This window comes from Trichosurus vulpecula, chromosome 3 (genome assembly GCF_011100635.1).
Source record: "Trichosurus vulpecula isolate mTriVul1 chromosome 3, mTriVul1.pri, whole genome shotgun sequence".
NCBI classification, from domain to species: domain Eukaryota; kingdom Metazoa; phylum Chordata; class Mammalia; order Diprotodontia; family Phalangeridae; genus Trichosurus; species Trichosurus vulpecula.
The window spans coordinates 343,944,567-343,963,126 of record NC_050575.1 but is presented as its reverse complement, the minus strand read 5'-3'; the positions used below and the strand labels follow the sequence as shown (position 1 = coordinate 343,963,126).

Sequence of the window (18,560 nt, the reverse complement as noted above, 5' to 3'; positions counted from 1 at the left end):
GACACTAAGAAGTTGCAACAGCTCCAATATGGCCTATTCAAAAAAAGCTGATGGTCTTGGAAATGGGAAATAGGACTTCTGGTTAAAGATGGCAGCATGAAAGATTCTAAGATCCAGATCCCTAAGGCATACCATTAACAAGGAAGAAAATATCCAAATGAAAATTTTAGACCAAATAAAAATGCAACTGAATTTCTCTAATCTCATACAAGGAGATAGGACCAGAAGCAAGGACTACCCTGGGGGTTGAGGCTATTAGTATTCAGAACTGCTGTAGAAAACTACTGGTCTGATTACAGCTCCAGTTGTCACTGTCCTTGCTTCCTTTCACGTATATATTAAGATCATACAAGACTGCTTGAGAGTATAAACCTAGGAATAACCATGGCCAACAATATCAAGCATAGGGTAAAACTCTCAGATGTACTCTTCAAATATATTCCCACTGTAATGGAGAGTATCCTGCACAAAATGCAAATCAGAGAAGTATTCCTTATAGATATTGACTTTCTCCAGATGCTGTTGTTTTTGGATGACATGGTGCTGATTATACCAAGCCTCAGAATATCAAAGATCTTCTCAGTGAGATCTATAACTTCTCCTAAAAGGTTACTCTAACAATCCACATAGGAAAAACAGAACAATGAAAAATGTCTATTGCCCAGGCTATAGCATATGCCTGGATGGACGGTCCATTGACACAGTCCATTTGTACGTATATATTGTGCAAGCATTGAAGACAATGAATTAATCCCATAATGAAAAAGAGAAAGAGATTGAGCTGGGTTGCATCTGGGGAATTGCACAGCACTCCCCACAATACAAAGTTGCACAGCAAACAGAAGAAAAATGGAAAAGATCTAAAAGGATTTTTGTAATCAACTTTTTTCACCATCAAGGACAGTAGAGCCCTCATACTTGGATTCTAACATCAGACTCCCAGATGGGGGAGGGGGGAGCAATAGCACCTAAAGAGAACAAAGATGTGAAAAGCATCTTGATTAGACCAAGTGAGTATATATAGGTGAGATCTGTGCTGGAGGCAACATAATTGGTAAGGAATTGAGGGCTTGATTCACGATGTGTCTAAAACAGAGGAAGCTATTAATGCCTGGGGGAAAAAATGAACTTTATTTATACTGGAAAAGGTGACCTCGAGAACATCAGTAGATACTAATCTATATATCTACTTTCCCATCTATATAAAACTTTTATGACAACCATCTATACATGCATTGAGAGTAACAGTGATGAAGATATTAGGAAGGGGATAAGCAACATTACACAGTAGATTCCATCTTTTACCCAAATGACTGAAAGATGTAGAGACTACAAAGTCTTTTGGGTTTATTGTTTTTTGATTATAAAAAAAAGCATTTGGTCCAGTAGCACAAAATTACTTAAGATTCCTTGAAAGAAATAATAGAACTAACCTTGTTCAATGACTCTCTGATCATAAATATTAGATGAGACATAAAACAAAGAGGCCTATACTTGTCAAAGGGGCTCGTCGCTGTTATGGAGGAGGTTTGTTGCAAAGTCTAAATGCAGATGACATTTTGCTGGTTGCATTAAGCCCCAGGATATTGCAGAACCTCCCAGAGGAGATTCATAACCACTCAAAAGAATTTGGCATAACCATTCATGGAAGAAAAGGCAAGTATATGAAGAATATCTCTCTGAAGCCCAGATTATGATGTATAGTTAGATAAATGATGTATAGAGTTTGTCTACCAGTATACATATGCACATATGTGTATATATGTATTATGTATGGATATACATATATGTGCACATATACAGATGTGTACATACATGTATATATGTGTATATGTGCATTTACCTATGTACATATACATGCATATATATACATATATATATAAAATCTTAGACAAAGAATTGGGCAAGAATTAAGCAAGAATGAATGCCTTAATACAAAAGCATTTAAAGCTTACTATACACTGTGCCTTAGCACAACGTATATACAAATACATAAAGAACATTCCCTGCCTTCAAGTTGCTTATATTCTAATGGAAGACAACAAATGAAAAGAGGTAGCCAGGGAGGGGACTTTGTTTCTAAAAGTTACAGGATTGTTGATGGTGCTAGGGTGGCATAGATTGACATACTCTTTCCTGGAATAAAAGCAGAGAAATTTGATCATGGCTCAAGTTCCAGAATTGGGGTGGGTGGGGTAAGGGAAGGAAGGGAAAGGAGGAAGGAGCCATTCAAGGCAGCCAGGTGGTTAGTAAGGAGAAGATGACTGGAGAATGGAGAGCGAAATGAAGCATGGTGGTTGGGGCTGCAAGACTCTAGAGTGGAAGTTTCTCTAGGAAGTCTTAGATGAAGAGGAGATGAGAGTAAGGAGGAGAGTGGCAGGCTAGATTTCTCTCAGGAAATTACAAAGTTCCTTTAATGACCCAAAACTTTTACCAGAAACAGGGCTTCATATTTCTTTTTAATACAGTTTGCCCATTTTTTTTCATAGAGCTCTGAGTCATTGAAGACTATAGTCTCTAAAGAATTAAGAATAAGTATGGCAAAGGTCAAAGAAGAGATACAAGTGTGGATCAGCTGCAACATAAAACAAATAAGGACCTTCAAAGAAGAACCAGAGTAGAAGATGTCATTGAAGAAACGTATGATTGATAAGACAGCTAGGTGGGGCAGTGGATGGAGTGCTGGGCTTGGAGTCAAGACTACTCATCTTCCCAAGTTCAGATCTGGCCTCTGACACTTAATAGCTGTGTGATCCTGGACAAATCATCTAACCCTGTTTGCCTTAGTTCCTTAAGAGCTGGAGTAGGAAATGGCAAACCACTCCAGTATTTTTGCCAAGAAAACCCCAAATGAAGTCGGGAAGAGTTGGACACAACTGAAACAACTGAATAACAACAGCAACGATTGATAAAGAAGATTGGCTCATCATCTGGCAAGTGTGAGCAATCATTCAAGTTCAATTTGTGCTACATTAGTATCTTTGAGATGTCGGGACAAAATGAGGAAAGCCCCAGAATGTTGATTGAACTCCCTGTACTGAAAACTAATGGAAGACTATGGACAAGCTTTACAAAGAAAGAGCCTTCATAGATGGGTTAAAATCTTCAGGATTGGAGGGAACATCTACCTCCATGAGAACACAAATCCATGGGAGCATTCTATTGGCTCTACTGTATGACTGAAGATCATGACATGCCACAATCTTTAGAGATTAAAATTGCAGATGACTTAAAGAGCAATGGAGAGATATAGTTATCCCTTTCACTTCATAGGAGTTAGGGGAACGGCACCCTGGCATTCGGGAAAATTCTTGTAATATATTTTGGCTCTCCTTTTGTATGACAGAAGAAGCCTGAATTGTTATGGTACTAAGAGAGAAAATACATTGATATTGTACAATACTATATATACATATATATATATATATATATACATATACACACACACACACACACACACACACACATATACACATATATATATATTGCATTTCTGAGTTTCTAAACTTTTTCTGGGTCGTCTGCTGGCTTTCATGTGTCATCTGTGACTACTGAAAAACTCCCCCAAAATTCCCAATTAATTTCTTTTTTAAAAATTATCTTTGTACTTTTATATATATATATATATATATATATATATATTTTAACAGGAATCAATTTGTTCATGAATCGGGTAACAAAAGTAGAAACCCAGTAAAGACTACTTGCAACTTGAACCTGAGCCATCTTTAGTAGTATTGAAATTTTACAGTTACAGCAACTAGGACACCCAGAAAAGCAAGAAAGAAGAGACCAACTCTACCTTTGTTGAAGCGTTTCAAGAGGAAGAAGCTTGCCCAGTCCACCTTGGACTGGCTTTTTGGTGGGTATCTGAGTTTGTTGGCATTTTCTATCTTTAAACTCTTTATTAGGCATGATTGGTGATGGGAGGTGTTAAAACTGTGTTTTCCATGATATGCACCCATCCCACTATTACAAACTCCTCCAAAGGGCAAAGAGTTGAGAGTGAAATGCATGATGATATCATTGCCAGTAACCCCATCACTGGAGTTTCCTCTATCATCCTTTCAATCAGCTTATTGTTATTAGAAAACACATACAGGGCCAGGGGTTTTTCTCGCTGGTTTATGAACTGTATTGCTTCATCTGCATTTTTCATAGGCACTATCAGAAGCAGAGGACCAAAAATCTCTTCTTCCATCACCTGGGATGGGGGTAATGTCAGTAAAGACAGTAGGGGCTATGTATCGTGTATCCTCATCTGTCTCCCCTTTAAAAGCTATCTTTTGTCCTTCTAGTAAGTTTGTCACTCTTTTAAAATGATGAAGGTTGATGATCCTTTCATAATCAGGAGACTTTTTTATTTCTTCATCGTAGAATTCCTTCACGTTTCCTTTATCTTCTCCACAATCTGACTCTGGAGGGACGGCTCACAGAGAATGTAGTCTGGAGCAATGCAGATCTGACCACTGTTCATCCCCCAGGTGATACATCAGCAAGCAACATCAAGATTACAATTTTTATCAACATAACATGGACTCTTCCCTCTGAGCTCCAGAGTCGCAGGGGTCAAATGCTTAGCAGCAGCCTCCATGACAATCTTCCTGACTCCAGTACTTCCAGTATAGAGAATATGGTCCAGTCTTTGCTTCAGAAGTTCTATGGTCTCCTTAACACCACCATTAGTAACACAGCATAGCTCTTTATCTAAATACTGAGGGAAGATCTTGGCCAAGAGCATGGCTGTCCTTTCCCTTAATTCTGATGGCTGGACTATGACAGCATTTCCTGCTGTGATGGCTCCTATTAATGGCTGGATATTTAGGACAAATGGGTAGTTCCAAGCCCCAATAATCAAGACCACTGCAAGAGGCTCTGAGCGGACATGGGCCTCATCCACCATTGTCATGAGATTCTTCTTAGCTGGCTCTGGGGCAACTCACTCAGGAAGTTTCTCCAGTACCTAGTCAAGCTTCCCAAGAACATTAACAACTTCTTGACTATATGCGTTGAATTCACTTTCCCCAGGCCCAGCCCTAGCCTGGTCTCCTAAGGAAAAAGTGATGGAAGGGCAACCCCACAGTGGGGTCACAGCCTTGGGATCAATCAGCCAAATTCCTTGTCCTTGGTCTCCCCTCCATCCCAGGACAGATTTCCTCCCTCCCTTCCCCGAGATGAAGTGAACAACTGACTGTCTGAGAAGAGCTTCCATTTAATTTCTTACACTGACCTTCAATGTATTGAATCTGCAATAGGGAAAGTTGCGATATGGAAGGGATAACTATGCATGGTAGTTGTTAAGTAGGCTAAAATACATTACAAACAATCACATGGGAAATGGGAACAATCATATACAAGTTAGGGTAATTTTTCCTTAAAGGTATTGAGACCATCCTTGAGACTTGATTGGCTTAGGGGAGTAAAGGTTCAGGCTGTTCAAATCAACTCCTACTCCACTTGTAAAACTCTACTAAACAGCCACAAAGAGCTCTAGGTACCCTCTCATTTGTGGCTGGTGGCCTCACTTGAGTCAATTCAAGTTATCCTCAGTGAATATTCCTGTTAATTATTCTCCTGCTATGCCTAAGGAGGTCTACCTTTGTTCACTATTTAAGGATCTACAAGTATCTCATTTTAATTTAATATTGTACATAAACTATCAAGGGATTGACCTGTGTCAGACCCAGGCCAGAAGAACTTGCATGTAAGAAGTGGCAAAGGAGATTTTCAAGGAAACATAGAGATAGGGATTGGATCTAAGATATCATTGGGAATAGGAGATTCACAGATGAGGAAACTCCATCTACCAGGGCAGGTTAGGACCTCCTAAAGCTGCAACTAATAGTCTTAGAGAATTTCCTAGAGCATTAAATAATTAAATTGTAAGTTTCTTGAGGTAGAAACGATCTTTCTTTTTCTTTTTTGTAAATTTTTTATTCTTTTTGAACTTAAATACAAAACAAGAAAAGAAAAAAAAGAATATTGCCATTTACACAGCAGAACATGAGAGAGAATTCAATATAAAACAATAAATTTCCATTTCAAGAAAACCTATATAATAAATACTATGCATTGTTTTCCAAACTATCCAGCTTTTCTTTGCTTCTTTGTAGATTTTCTTTTGTTCTCTGCTGCATATTTTTACTTTATTATTTAGTTTTTACTTTATTTTTCCCCACCCCATTACCCCACCCTAAAGAAGGCTACAACTAAACACAGATATGTATATACATATATATATCTATATCAATAAACAGACACATATATGCTCATACACATATATGTAAGATGGTACTATGCATATTTCCACTTGTGTTTCTTTCTCTGAAGGTGGAGGGCATTTTCCTTCATAGTTCCAAATGTTTATATGTCTTTCAAAATCAACAAACTCATCATTTCCTACACCACAGCAACATTCCAACACAATCACATCCTATCTGAGAGACTGTCTATGAAAGTTTTTCCCCATTTTTCTGCATTCCTTCTATTCTTGGCTACATTGGTTTTATTTATACAAGAACATTTTAATTTATAATAATTGAAATTATCCATTTCACACTTCAACAATGCTCACACTTTATAATATGGTTTAAGGTCTGATACTTCTGAATCTCCTTCCTTTACATCTTCCCCACCGCCCACCCCAGTGTCCTTGAAATTCCTGACCTTTTGTTCTTCCAAATGATCTTTGCTATTATTTTTTTCTAATTCAGTAAGATAATTTTTTAGTAATTTAATTGGGATGGCATTGAATGAACAGATTAGTTAGGTAAAATTGTCATTTTTATTATATTGTCTTTACCTACCCATGAACAATAAATATTACTCTAATAATTTAGATCTGACCTTATTTATATAAAAAGTGTTCTATATTTTTGTTTATATAGTTCCTATGTTTATTTTGGCAGATGTACTCTAAGGTATTTTATATAATCTAGTTATTTTAAATGGTCTAAAATAATATTGCATAATATTGCTGACACAGAGCATAGTTTCCTAATTTTTCTCTTTTGAGTAAGTCTATTTTAGCTTTAACTTTGAATCACGATTACTACCCCTGCTTTTTTTTTAACATACAAATTCTACTCCTGCTCTTTATTTTATCTTTGTGTGTATCTCTCCTTTTTATTGTGTTTCCTAAAGCAACATATTGTTGAATTCAGAATTTTAATCTATCCATTTCCATTTTATGGGTAAATTCATCCCATTCACATTCTAAGCTATAATTACTTATTGTGTATCTTCCTCCTTCCTATTTTTCCTCACTATCCTTCTCACCCTATTTACCCTATCCCTCCTCACTCCTTTACTTTACTTCTACCTGCTACCATGCCCTGCTGCTATTCCAGAACCTACCCCACCAAGAGTCCTTCCCTTGTCCTTTCCCCTCCCCCATTCCCTTGCCCTCTTATTTCTTTCTGAATTTAGAAGACTTTTATGCCCTTCTAGATATATGTGTTGTTCCTTCTTCAACCCATTCCTAATGAGAGTAAGGTTCCCAGCACTACCCACCCTCCTCCCAACTAGCTTCTTGTGTATTAATGCTTCCTTTTATGCCTTATTTGTATAAATACTCCTCTTAATCTCTCAATACTCAAATACCATAGTCTCATAGTCTTAAATATCAGTTTTACTGATATAAAATTTATTAATAGTGTAAAAACAATATGAAGACATATTTAAATATTATAACAACACATTATGGTGAGGACAATTACACGGTCATCTCTAATCATCAACTACAACTGCTGATTTCTATTTACACTATAGTTCAACAATTCCATTGTCTCAAGATAGCAGTTAAAAGTCTCTTCATAATGTTTCTTCACAATGTAGTGTAAGATAGTATCACTCATGTGGAAGATGCTGAGGCACCTACTTCTGGGAGATGCTCTGGGAGAACTGGTCCATGTGTAACATTCTGTGTCAGCCTACCACATGGTTGGGAGAAGCCATTTTTCATTGGCCGCATGGCCAGAACTTCTCATTGAACACTGTTGGGGCTTTCTCCTGCATTTTCATTTTTCCTGCATTCCTGTCCTTTACTCACAGCAGGCAAGTCTCACTTAGCTGCAGTCTCACCCTCGATGATACCCTCAGTGCCTGTGGTCTTCTCACCCCATAGGCTCCCAGAGTCAGCGATACTGCCCCCTGGGTGGGGTGCTGGAATGATGGGGGTGGGGGAGGGAGCCAGTAGTAGCCTTGGGTACAGTTGGGGGGCATTGAATAAAAATAAGATGCAGTGGAAGCATAAAGAAAGAAGGGAAGAGAAGAAAAGTTTTAAAAACTGTTCATACATTTTCATCTGTTGTGTAACAGAGTTAAAGTTGTAGTGATTACATTATTTTCCAAATAAACACACAAAATGCAAGTTATCAGTGGTCAAGTCTGCCAACAGGTCTTAACAAGGAAGTATTGGGAGGCTAGTGTGTTGTGCATCATTGGGAAGGCAGAAATATGTGCCTGTAATGACTTGTTTACAATACCGTACTACATGGTTATATGATGCAATATCACATCACCAAAATTTCAATGTAGAAGAAAAAACACAAATTTACAATAAATTGTTAAATTTAAGATGCCTTTTTTTAATTATATTTTTTTGAAATGATATAAATTTCAAAAAAAAAACTGTTAAAGGCTTAAAGAAAGTAGGTTGGGGGGCGGGGCGGGGCTGAGTAATTTTTCTTTATGGTAGGCCAAATAGGTTTGGAAACCACTGCCTTAGAACATCTCTCTGTGATGGCTGGCTCCTTTCTCCCATTGGGGAGTTCATCTTGGTACCTCCTGTTTGGAAAGGGGCTTAGAATGGTCTACCTTCATTCCCCTCCTTATTCTACTTCTAATTATCTGGACTTCAACACTTTGCTGGGTACCTTCTCCTTTTGTATGTTGACTGTTTCCAACAGAATGGAAGCTCCTTGAGGTTTAAGACTATCTTTCTTTTGGCTTAAATTTAGATCCCCTGTGCTTAATGCCTACTGTATAGTAAGTACTTTGTCCTACCTCGCAGGTGATACCATGCAATAAAAGGGAAGGACCTGAGGGCTGCCTCCTTCTGACCCCCACCCTTAGGCCATGTGGCTCTGAGAAAAACACCTGAAGTTTCGGCTTTTTCCTTAGTTATTTTCTGTTCTATGTATAGGGAGCAAAATCTCTGATCCGGTCAAGGGAATACAAACCGTGGGTATCCCAGAAGCCCAGGAATTCAGGTGGGGTGTTGCAGCCAGTCCAGCTTCATTGCCCTGAGCATCAAATGTCTAAGGATACTGTTCCAGAGGGCCTTTGCACTGAAGCTTGTTAGACCAATGTTGGAGAGGAACTGAGCTAAGCTGTGAGCCTCATCCTCCTCCTCTCCAGAAACCAAGGTGGTATAATAATAACAGCTAACATTTACATAGCACTTCCTATGTGTCAGGCATTGTGCTAAGCTCTTTATAATTACTATCTCATTTGATTCTCACCACAACCCTGGGAGGTCTGTGCTATTATCATCTCCATTTTACAGATGAGAAAACTGGGGCAAACAAGTTAAGTGACTTGCCCAGGGTCATGCAGCTGGTCAGTGTCTGAGGCCACATTTGAACTCAAGTCTTCTTGACTCCCACCTAGTTGCCCCTATTTAGGGAGGATTATGTTCCACAGTATTGAGGGAAATACTTGTATGTTTGTTTTAGCTATGTCTTTGAAGTCAATATCCTTTGCAAAATCTGATTTGATGCAACACATTCAAATGAAGCTGGTAAATAAGGCACTAGTTACTGGGTTCCTGAAAGAGGGTGCACAGTCAGTGGGGGCTCAAGCCAATGACAGAGGAAAGACTTCCTTGCTCCATCAGAGAATGGAAGAACCCTGAAGGTGTAGGGGTAATGTAATGGCCTCAGAGAATGAGAACAGAGAAACCATGTTACAACAAGAGAAGGCTTAATTCATTTAGAACCTCGGGAAAGAAGTTCTCATCATTCTTTCTCTCTGTACTTTGTTCAATCTTTCTTAGGAAAGAAGTTCTATTAATGCTTTACCTCTGTTCTCAAACGGTCTCTTTTTAGCCACCACAATTAACATTCTTTTTAGAATGATTGTTATCTCACAAGATTCTGTTCCTTTTTAAAGATACATTAACATTGCCATAGTCCCTAAAGATTGTGTTACATGTGTATATACATATTGGTGAAAAGAGTGGATACTGGATAGAGAATCAGAAAGACTTGGAATCACATCCTATTTCTGACTGGCTATGTAACCCTAGGGAAGTCATTTAACCATTGTAGACATATTTCCCTGGTTAAATTGTAAACTTCTTAAAAGCAGACACAATTGTTTGTAGCCTGCACTGAACAAATATTTGGTAAAGTATTAGGTCATATACTGTCATATTTGGTTTATGTGTTGTTAAGTTTTGATGAGCGGCTTTTTTTTTTCTTCCTTATTTTTTCTACTTTGTTACAACGGATGGCTTGCTGAGTAGGACAGGAGAAAATGATATATTCAAAACATAAAGGTGATAGAACACATTTTAAAAAATTAAAAGAAAATACAGAATAAATATAAACTTATCTAGCAATTTTTATGAAAAAGGATAATAGATGATTCCAAGCAGTATCATCTCATAAACCCTAAGGGCATAGTGAACTGCAAAATTCAATCAACAAGCATTTATGAAGCACCTACTATGGTTTAGGAACAGTGCTAAGTGAGGACACAATGAAAGGTAAAAGACAGTCGCGGCTTTCAAGAGCTTATCAGCAAGATATCCAACGAAGAAAAATCATCCTAAGGGCATTCAAGGTTGAAAAAAGGAAAAGAACTACAAATGGAAGAAAAATGAAAATGATTTGCAAAAATGATTTCAGCAAACTTTTGTTTTTCCATTAAGGATAGCGGAACCATCATACTTGGATGCTCACACCACAGTCCCTGAGGTACTTATCAAAGAGGTAGAAATAGAGATCTGTACTAGAGATGATACATTTATAAGGGCATCGAGGGACCAATATACAAGATATCTGAAGGAAGGAAGATACCAAAGGCATGGAAAAATACTGAACCTTATTAATAGCCAAAAAAGGGGAGAGCAAAGAACATACATAACTACCCACCTATACACCTACTTTCCTGTCTATACTAAATCTCTATGAAGGTCATTTATACATGAATTGAATATATAGTTGAAAGTATAATGTGGAGATTTATAAGAAACAAATAGGTTTTTGTTGACAATATGGAAACATGGACCACATCATTACTTTCTTACAGATGACTAAAAGATACAGAGGATCTAAAATCCTATTGTATTTATTGTCTGTTGATTACAAAAAAGTATTTGATTTGGTAGAATAAAGCTCTGCCTTACAGGCTCTTTTCTATATTGTAAGATGTCCTTAGAATATATAACAACAGAAATAACCCTGCTTAATGACTCTGATAATAAACATCAGGTGAGACATAAAACAGGGAGATACATGTTCACAGTGGTGAATATTTTTAGCATTTACCACTGTGATAAAGGAGATTCGGCACAAAGCCCAGGTCAAGGAGAAATTCCCTGTAGATGGTGAGGTCCTCCAAATTACGTTAATTGCATCAAATCCCAAGACACTGCACATCTGTAATCACTCAAGGCAATTTAGTTTGACCATCAGCATAGGAGAATTGTTAGAAGGACTCTGAGTTCCAGAGATTCCTGGGCTACTTCTAGCTTTGAGACCCAAGCAATAATTTGTTTTGTTTTGTTTTGTTTTGCAGAATCACAGAATTTGAGAATTGGAAGGAATCTCAGCAAATATCTAGTTCAGCTTTATTATTATTGGCAATAATAATAATAATAAATGTTTATATAGCACCTACCAGCCACTGGAGGTAAGTGCTATTATTATCCCTCTTTTAGAGAGGAGGAAACTGAGGCAAACAGAAGTTAAGTGACTCATCCAAGATCACTGGTAAGCTAGTAAGCTTCTGAGAATTTGACCTTGTGAGGTCCTGACTCCGGCTCAGTGCTCTATCCACTGTGCTCCCTAGCTGCCTCATACATGAACAGAATCCCCACTATGCCATACCAAACAGGTGGTCATCGCACTTCTGCTTGAAGGGACGGAACGGGGAATAATAGCCCACCACCTCCACAGACAGTCCTAAGCACTTTGGACAGTTCTAATTAGGAGGAAATGTTCCTTGATATCAAGCCTCACTTTTTCTCTTGGTAACTTCTATCCATTGCTCCTAGTGCTACCCTCTGGGGCCAAATGGAACAAATGAATATACATGAAAGAAGTAATTTTGGGGTCCAGATCTGGGATTTCATTGGTGTAGGGAAATACCAGGAAGGAAAATCTCTCAACCAACTGTTTTGCAATTTAAAGTCTTAGAGAGTTGCCTGTGGCACTGAGAGATCAAATGATTTGCTTGGGGTCACACGACCAATTAGTGTCATGAGAGAGAAAGAGATAGAGGAGGGGGGGGAAGGATAGAGTTTGAATTTTTTTAACTTTTTAATTTTATGTAAATATTTTTCTAGCCTTTTTCTGGGCAAATATACTAATTATGGAAAGAAAAAAAGCTTTTTTTATATATACTTTTACAATAGCTATCCAATCTGGTGAACCCATTCAAATATTCTTGTCTCAAGGTTGAATGGTGATGCTTTTAACTCTTAAATGTCAAGCCCTCTTTTAGCTTGAGGTCCAGGGCAAACAGCTTCTCTGGTCTCCCTCTCACGGGCTTTGAACAAGGTCTGGGAGACCTATTTCATAGTTTCACCTCTTCCCAGGTAATGGGAACTGGAAAAGGGAAGGAACTGGTTTTCTGAGGCCTATTTTGAGTTAAGGTGGAGTAGTCTTAAGAGGAGAAACGGCAGTAGCAATATCTCCTCCTTTTGACAGAGGACTACCGAAGCTTCTTTCTATGCAAAGACCCCAAAGGGGATCCCTTCCTCCACTTGACAGCAAATATGCTTGGGTTGGCTGTGCAAAAATAATACAATTATTTTCATTTGCATGAATGTCTTCCCATTTATGTCTAATTACCATGCAGCACAATAACGATTACACATATCATTAAATATGTGTCACATTAACTTGCTTATAAATTTTATTTAACCTCCACCCAGCTACTCTGTTCACATATGTTCCATCTCCATAGTTTGTTGTTCAAATAGCCTGGCCTTACCTTCTCAAGTTAAATAAATTAGCATGCTTCTTTATCAGCACGTATAGATCTAAATAAAGGTAGTGTGGGGCTGCCCACATATAATCACTATAATTAGGCTATATTGTCATCCCAGATGTGTCAGCATCAGGGTAGGATTACATCCCTTTGTTGTATTAGGGGTTTGGCTACTAAGATTCATGTCAGGCTAAAATTCTGTGGGCCAGTCACTTTTTTAAACCTAGTAACCAGGATTGTTCTGTGGCCAGAATCCCTGTTGGTAAAATGAGCAAAATATAGCTTCATTTTTGCTCATGGAAATATGCAGTCAATTAGGCTATAATGTGGTCCAGACTCCTTTTGATATTTTCAAGTGAAAATATTCCAAGTTATTTATTTCCCTATGGTTGTTTCTAAGCACTCCCAGTAGATGCTGTTTTTAATAATGCTCTTAAAGAGTGCAGTATTCTGGGTAGAAAGAGGGGTTGTAGAATTCTACAGGGTTGCCATAGGTCTCCCTGTTTTGTTATCACATGCCCTGAGTATAATTATTAGATCTTACATTTGGTTAAGTCCAAAGCTTTCACATACCCATTTCATTCATTCACACTATTCCTAGCCCTTTTCTGCACATCTAAAGTCCAGGTCAGGGTAAGACCTCTTCTAAGGATACCTTTTCCTAGAAATACTTTTACATGCATAGGAGGAAGGACCTGCCATTCATTTAATTTGCCGAATACTTCTCCTGTGCAGAAGCCTGTGATAAGTTCTGTGGACAACATAAAAGAAAAAAAGAGACTTAAGTTTGTACCCTAGAGTTGGTCAGAACCTTGCTGGGGAAAAAAAAAAAAAGATATAAATGCAAAAAATTACATGAAAATAATTCTATAGCAACATATCAGTCAATCAATAAATGCTTATTGAATAACCCACACAGGACACTTCATTTCCCATCTCTAAACCTTTGCACAGCTTTTACCTCCCATTTCTGGAAAGTACTCCCTCCACACTACAGCCTTTCAGAATTCCTAATTGCTTTCAAAGCTCACCTCAAAAGTTACCTCTTGGTTAAGTCTTTTCTGACTCCTTCTAGCTGTCACTGTCTCCCCTTCCCCAAATCTTACATTTTGTATGTACTTAACAGGTGTGTATGTTACATATGTTGTCTCTCCCTATAGAATGGGAGATCCTTGAGGCCAGGGATTGTTTGGTTTTTTTATTTTGTCCCCCCAGCATCTAGAATAGTGCCTGACACTTTGTGTAAGTACTTAAATGCTTGTGCTCAGCCTTGAGCTAAGCTTGATTGGGGTGGGGGGAAGGTGGAAGTGGGGGAAGGAGTTTAATATACAGTCTGTGCTCTGGAGGAGTTTGCATCATAGTCATAGAGAAAAGGAAAGGTTGCTCTAATATGTAGGATGATTTAAAAAAAAATTTCCCCTGAATTGTAGCAAATGTTCTCTTTATTTTTTCTCTTTTAAATTATTTTCTTCTATTAACAAGCATTTATTTTCTCTCCCTCCCACCTCCCCTCCAAAATGTGTTTTTGAAGTGCATTTCCCCCTACAGATTCCAATATATATATATATATATGTATGTATGTATATACATACATATATATATATGTATGTATATACATACATATATATATATGTATGTATATACATACATATATATATATATTCTAAATAACTTGGAATAAGAGCAAATGAAACGAGACAGGGTATGACTACAGTGCCTGCTAAATTCTTGCAGTACAAACTCTAAATGCTACAAAAGTTCAGAAGCAAGAAACATCATAGTCAGGGAAGTCTTCATGGAGGACAGGAGACTTTAGCTTGGCCTGGAAGAATAAATAGGATTTAGACAAGCAGAGGGAAAGAGGGAGGGCATTCCTAGAGTGGGAAGTAGCAGAAGTGAAAGCATGGCAAAGCAATTCAGCCCAGTGTACACAGGACCAGAGAGACAAGCAATTTGGCTGAGATAGGAGGCTCTCGTTAGGTCAAAGTTGTGATCAAGTTGTATATATTAGACAGGACTAGATCCTGCAGCACCCTGAAACCTAGAATGTGATTAGGCATGGGGAGAGAAAGGGATAGGGGTCTGAGGGAAACCAAAGGAAGGCCTTGCCTTGTTTGCCTTTTGCTTGGGGAGGAAGAGAGTAGATAGAGGCTTTGGAAGGTTAGCAACAAGGGCTCCTGGGGCAAGGTCTGCTAGGCATATAGTCTTATGGGTAACCTGTTAAGGAGTCACCTGCTTCTTTAAGGTTTTGGAGTTTCTAAAAGTCAATCAGTCAAACCTTCCCTTCCTTCTTCTATCTATTGAAAACCAGATTGGGCAACACAGACTATAAGGTCCTGGTTTGTTGAGCTGCTGTCCCTGAGTAAAAGGAGCACAGTCTCAAAACCCCAATATTAGCTGTACCTCAGATCATTCATCTAGGGAAGAAAGGAGAGGAAGAGACAGTGGAGAGAGAAGACAGAGAAAAAGGTAATGGTCGGAATCACTTTCCTGTCCTCTGGCTCTCATATGTTTGCATTGGAATGAGCTGGCTTCTGAAATTTGGCTGGATAGCTTTCTTTCTCTGCCCCTCCTCCCCATTCCTTCTGCTGCTCTTCAGGATCCATGGGTAAGGAGAGATCCCACACACAATCCCACAGACTACAGTCTAGCTTTGTACCCAGTGATCCCAATCAATGGCTGGTGGGAAGAAGACCTTGCTGTGCTTCAGAGATGATCGGGCTCTTGAGTGCTGCAACATGTTGCCCTGAAGACCCAAATCTTTCTCTTGTCTCAGACCCAGAACTACCCAACAGAGCTATATTTACAAGGTCCTGAATTGCCTAGGCAACTGGGACAGCCAAATCAGTCTCCATTTTCATACATGCTTTATGGTCTGGCAGCTGAGACATGAATATAAATATGTACATATGTACTTTTTTCCCCTTCATTTTGGCAGATGAGCTTGGACTTGCCTGGTTTCCATATCTGAGAATAGAATATCATCAGCGCTACTTCGTGCAATGGAGAGAGCACTGGATTTGGAATCAAAGGTCTTTGGTTTGAATTCCACTTCCGTCTCTGCTATTTACTTGCTGGATGACCTTTAGCAAATCACTTAACCTCTCTGGGCCTTGGTTTTCTCATCCCTAAAATGAAGGTGTTGGACCAGGTTACCATTAACTTCCCTTCCGGGTCTCAGTCTATGATTTTAGTGATTGACCCAGGCTATTCCTATTGCTATATAATGGTATTTCTTCTGGTATTGGTATGAATTGTTCATTACATCAGAATGGCTCCTGTTTTCTCTTTTTCCTCAAGGAAATACATGTACCTTTACATACAGATACACTACATCCTTCAATACTTTAAATGCCTCCTTCTAACTTGAACCTTCTACCATCTTCAAAAGTTGCTGCGGTGGAAAAAAATCATCCTTCGGTGATCTAGATTAAACTCCACTCCAGCCAATTCCCTGGGAGTTATGTTTGATATTAGAACTAAAGAAGACAAACGTAGGTCATTCAACAGTTAACAAAAGGTGATTGACCTGCCACAGCAGAAGGATTTTCAACAAGGATAGACACTTGCGATACCAAGTTGATTGAGCTAAGAGAAGCTCCCTTGCCAGAGTTGCCCATTGTGATTGGCCAAACATCAGAATGCCTGGAGATCCTCACAGGTGTTTTATACTCGGGAGAACAACAAGTGATCTCAATAGCCTAAGCCATTTGGTAGACCCCTGAGCCAATCAAGTCTCAAGGATTGCTTCAATACCTTTTAAGTATAAACCTGATTAATTTGCTTGGGGGTCAGGGTGAGGACATTGCTCCTATCACACTAGGTGACCAAACTCTTCAAACTTAGATGGTACTCTATCCACGATCTTATTTGAACCTCACAACAATTCTATATACAAACCTAACACAAACTAGTACCCAAACATTATGGGGGATATAAAAAGAAAAGGCATATAGTCCCTTACCCTCAATGCTCTCAGAGTCTAGTTGGAGAGAAAAGACCAACATACATGAAACACAGAACTATATAAAAAACAGTATAACTAAATGCTAAATTAAAAATAATACTATATTCTAATTATATCTCGGACTATGATGGCTAGGAACCTTTAGTAGAACTCCTCGCATTACTTGTATGCCATTGCACCAGGTCTGGAGTCAGGAAGACCTGAATTCAAATCTTGCCTCCCACACTAGTTCTGTGACCCTGCGCAAATCATTTAACCTCTATTTGCCTCAGTTTCTTCATTTGTAGAAAAGGGGCAATAATAGCACCTACCTCCTGGGGTGGTTGTGAGGATCAAATGAGGTCATCGTTGTGAAGTGCTTAGCACAGCATCTGCATATAATAAATATTATGTAATGGTTGGCTATTACTACTACCTTTTCTCACTGCATAACTGACTCATCTTTTCTGATTATCTATGTCATTGGTAATCTCTTTTACCCAGCTTCTTGAGCAAAATTCATTGCTGGTAATATAGTGCAGACCATTCAGAAACAACCTACATCCCTCTACTATCCTTTCTGTGAATCTCACTTTTGAATCTTCAGAGACTATGGTATTTCAGGATTTGCAGTCACATAAGATCAATGCAACTCTTCTGGTATGAGAAGGATAGATATTTCAGAGAGAAAATTGAGGTTATTGAAAGCACTGTATTATTGTTGTTGTTCAGCCACTCAATTGTGTCCAACTCTTTGTGACCCCATGGACCAGAGCGTGCCAGGACTTTCTATCATCCACAATCTCTCAATATCTGTGCAGCTTCAAGTTGTTTCCATGATACCATCTATCCATCTTACTCTCTGCCATCCCCTTTTCCTTTTGACTTCCATCTTTCCTGACATCAGGCTCTTTTCTAATAAGTCCCATCTTCGCATCACATGGACAAAGTATTTAAAATTTAGCTTCAATATTTGACCTTCCGGTGAATAGTCTGAATTAATTTCTTTAAGTAGTGACTGATTTGATCTCCTTGCTATCCAAGGGACTCTCAAAAGTCTTCTCTAGCCACAGTTCAAAAGTGTTGATTCTGTAGACCTTGGCTCTCCTTATAGTCCAATTAGCACAGCATACATTGCTACTGGAAAAACCATAGCCTTGAATATATGGCCCTTTGTTGGCAAGGTGATAGCTCTTCTTTTGTTAGTATACTGTCCAGATTCACCATAGCTTTCCTTCCAAGGAGCAAAGCATCTTTTAGTTTCATGGTTGCAGGCACCATCTGCAGTGGTTTTTGAACCCAAGAATATAAAATCAGATACTGATTCCCTTTTTTCTCCTTCTACTTGCCAGGAAATGATAGGACCAGTTGCTAAGATCTTAGGGGTTTTTTATGTTAAGCTTCAAGTCAGCTTTTACGTTCTCCTCTTTCACCTTCAACAAGAGGCTTCTTA

The 18,560-nt window shown here is 38.6% G+C and overlaps 1 pseudogene; it reads right to left on the bottom strand.

The window, feature by feature from the left end:
* Positions 1 to 3,728: 3,728 nt before the first annotated feature.
* Positions 3,729 to 4,903, bottom strand: LOC118842579 (annotated as a pseudogene).
* Between the last annotated feature and the right edge of the window lie 13,657 nt (positions 4,904 to 18,560).